The sequence below is a fragment of the Lissotriton vulgaris genome, chromosome 4_1 (genome assembly GCF_964263255.1).
Source record: "Lissotriton vulgaris chromosome 4_1, aLisVul1.2, whole genome shotgun sequence".
NCBI classification, from domain to species: Eukaryota; Metazoa; Chordata; class Amphibia; order Caudata; family Salamandridae; genus Lissotriton; species Lissotriton vulgaris.
The window spans coordinates 1,433,507,680-1,433,511,285 of record NC_141691.1 but is presented as its reverse complement, the minus strand read 5'-3'; the positions used below and the strand labels follow the sequence as shown (position 1 = coordinate 1,433,511,285).

The 3,606-nt window shown below is 35.0% G+C and overlaps 1 long non-coding RNA gene across 1 annotated transcript; it reads left to right on the top strand.

The window, feature by feature from the left end:
• The first annotated feature begins 2,428 nt into the window (after positions 1-2,428).
• LOC147724080 (uncharacterized) lies at positions 2,429-3,048 on the top strand. Its single transcript, XR_015310076.1, has 3 exons — positions 2,429-2,511; positions 2,612-2,682; positions 3,009-3,048. It is a non-coding gene; the product is annotated as an uncharacterized LOC147724080 (long non-coding RNA).
• The last annotated feature ends 558 nt before the right edge of the window (positions 3,049-3,606 follow it).

Below are 3,606 nucleotides of genomic sequence, written 5' to 3'. Positions count from 1 at the left end.
GCCCCTCTGAACAGAAACTGGCCAAACCTCTCTTCGCTCATAAGAGAAACAAAAACATAAAAGAATATATTGTCCACTCTCGCTTTAATAAAACTACAAATGGAAGAAACTTGATGCAAAGGTCAATTGTGACAAATAATCCAATCAAAGGAACTTTTCCTTGTTCCTCTTGCTCCTCTTGTACCAACATTTTGAGAGGAGAAGACTTTATACACAATGGACACAAAACATCTGCAAAGGAAATGTCCAATTACAGATCTTCGAACCTGATCTATTTTATACAATGCCCCTGTCTCCTGGGGTATGTAGGAGAAACCTCCCGTATGATTCAGACACGTTTAAATGAACATCGCTCTGCAATTAGAACTAGAAAACTTGCTGCCCCTATGGTAAAACACTTTTTAGAGAAAGGGCACAATGCTGAAGACTTCTCTTGGCGAGTCTTAGAAAAAATCCACACCTCTGACACAAATGGAGGATCAGTAATAAGAAAAAAAAGGGAGGTGTTTTGGAGTTTTGTCTTTAACACCTTCCGCCAGGGGTTAAATAGCGAAATACAATGGGAACATGCCATATGCTAAGTTACCCTCTGTTTGTTAGGTATATCCGCTGATAATATAATTTTCCCTTGATGCAAATTATATATTCCATATAGTAGCCATTTCCCTATGTTCCATTCATTTTATTCTTTCTCCCATTATGAGCTGCATAGTTTAAGTTGAGACTAAAGAATATATTATCCTAATAATTGAATATTATATTCTTATAGGGCCTGTATTTATTTAATTATATATTTTTTCTTCCCCCCCCTTTTCGAATTCCACGAATAATAAGCCTTTTTAAATTTTACCTCGCCTTACAAACTGTTCAAGCAAGAGTAACTCTGGCCCTCCTTTGAATTTTATCAATAATGAGTCTTTTCCAATTCTTCCTTGCTTTACAAGCTGTTTAAGCAAGAGAACCTCCGGCCCCCCAGTAATCCCAACCCACATCTCACAAGAAATAACCTTACTAGACATCTGCCAGTGGTTATAGTCTCCGTTCCACTGTTAAGCAGAAGAACCCCTTTCCTTTTCCCGTGTTATATTAAATATATCTTGTTCCTAATTGCCCTCCATTCATTTCCATATACCATTGTATATTACTGGGGGTTTTTTTTTCCAATTAAATGCCCATTCCAATATTAGCAAATTACTTTTGAAAATTTCCCTTGTTTTTATTTTAAAAATCTCATCTTTAAATTGCTACTCGATAGAAATGCTGGGACTGAAATATACTTTTTCTGTTCCTTTCCTACCCTGTTAACACATCAAACAGCAATATGGAGTCTTTTCTCAGCGGCAGTAGTCTGCCCTCGACTTCTATCTCTTCAGCGGCTCCAGTCCGCTTTCTACTCCTATGTAAAGCACACCTGAGCCACATCTAATCCCCTCCCAGCACTATATAAACACCCGCGCAGACACTTTCAGTCACTTTCTGCTTGTGCACGCTTGCACAAACCTCGAGTCCCGCCGCCGGAAGTAGAGAGCCCTGTTGAATCATTTTGGGTAAGTACACCTTTAGATTAAATAGCACAATCCTAACTCTTAAATTTACCTATTAGCTACATCTCCCTTTTCTTTTATTTTCCAGACAGGGAGTTATTTTAACCTTTAACTAATCATCTCAATTGGAAGAAGAACCACCTTATTAGAGGTAAAACAACAAGAGTTCTCATACAATAATATGTATGTATAGTGATACCCTTTCTTAGGAATATTAAAATAACAGAACCTCAATCGCTTTCTTTGCGCTCCTCTCTTTTTAAATAAATTAAAATTACCTTTTTCTAATTATACAGGGGTTTTGCTCTACCAAATATCTCCACATCAGGAGGATCTCGCTATTTTAAATTACCAAGTATATCCTTCACTTGAATGAATAAGAGGTTCCGGTCGGCGGGATCAGTTATTAACCCTTTTTTTCATACAGGTAACTCACTGAAATTTTCCTTAGAACAACATAATTAGAATAACACGAATTTCCAAATAGATTAATTATAATGATAGGTTGGTAGTTTATCCATATTCTCAAATTGAGATCAATTTATCTAACCGATCATTACACTAACTAAAATAATATGGATTCTATCATTCGCTATCTCGCTTAATTTCCTTAGAATAAGATAAGGGTGATAAATAAAAAAACTCCAATACCTGCATCTCCTGGATTTAAATGAGTTGTAGACTGATTACCTAACAATACTAACCAGCAATGAATCTTTCAGATAATCTGCCTAGGAACCCTTTCATAAAATCACCCTTAAAATACAAAAAGATAACTCAACCATGATGATATGGCTAGAATAAGATAACAAACCTGGCCTTTTTTCTAAATATCATTTTTATCCCTTGTGATTTTACAGCGTGATATTTTCTTGTTTGGAATCCGTCCATCTAGAAAATAAAATACTAATGTCCTATCTTGACTAGACGTCGCCATTGAGCTTTACACGCTATATCTACATATCATGTAAGTGTCTTATAATTGCTAAAATATATATATATATCAATGTCGCATAAAGCTAGGATTAATATAGAAAATACATTTTTCTTTAGACTCTTGTTACCAGACAGCTAGAACCGCTCTCTAAAGAAACTAAGAAAGAAAAGTATTTTCCTTACATCATTACAACAACTTTTTGTAAGTATAGATTATCATTCTAATCTGTTTCTGCCAGTTTTGTTAAAAGGCCATCAATATCTACATGGTCTTAAAGAGGGTTCATTGCCCCTATCTATTTTCTACTACAGGGTCTATTCAAGTACATTTGTATTACTTTTCCATATTGGTCAGTATTACAAGGAAATGAAAACATTTGATAAGATTTGTCATTATTTTGTGACTATCTTAAATAGGAACGTTCAATTTTTAAGCTACTGTAAAATCTGTAAACTGTTATCTTGTTGTAAAGTCATTTACCTATGTGTGTAATCCTTATTTCTGTCTATATTTATTTATTTTTTTAGAAACTTTTTGTGGCTACTCCAGAAGAAGGCGCTGGCCGCCGAAACGGGCGTAAAGTACCAATCTGCCACTTCCAGTGTTTTTTAACTTTATATATGTTCTCATTTGCATTGTGATTCATGCCATGTGATTTATAGATTGTTGTTTTAAGTCAAGTTTGTTTAAACTACACTCTTTTAATATACATATTAAATCTGTGAATGTGATATTGTTCCTTTTAACTCTTAATAAATTGTTTTCTTTACAAACATTTTGTAGCTTAATTCCCTTCCATTTATTAAAACTTCTTTGATTGTCTCTTATGGTTGCCTAGATTGTTAAATATCAAATGTTCACTGGGACCTCATCCAAAGGCTTTCTGTCTTCACAGAACTCTCCTTGGTCACAGCCTGCTGCCTTCTTCCGCTGAGGATTTATGACTTCGATTTCATGCCGAAGGTAAAAAATTCCAACCGATTCAAACCTGATTTGTATATCAGACCCACGCTCCATCAGTGTCAACCTTAGTTCACGCATAGGTACCGGTTACTAGATGACCTTGGTTGGTGCTTGATGGTTTTTGGTACTATTTATGACCTTAAACTTTAAAAATGTATATCT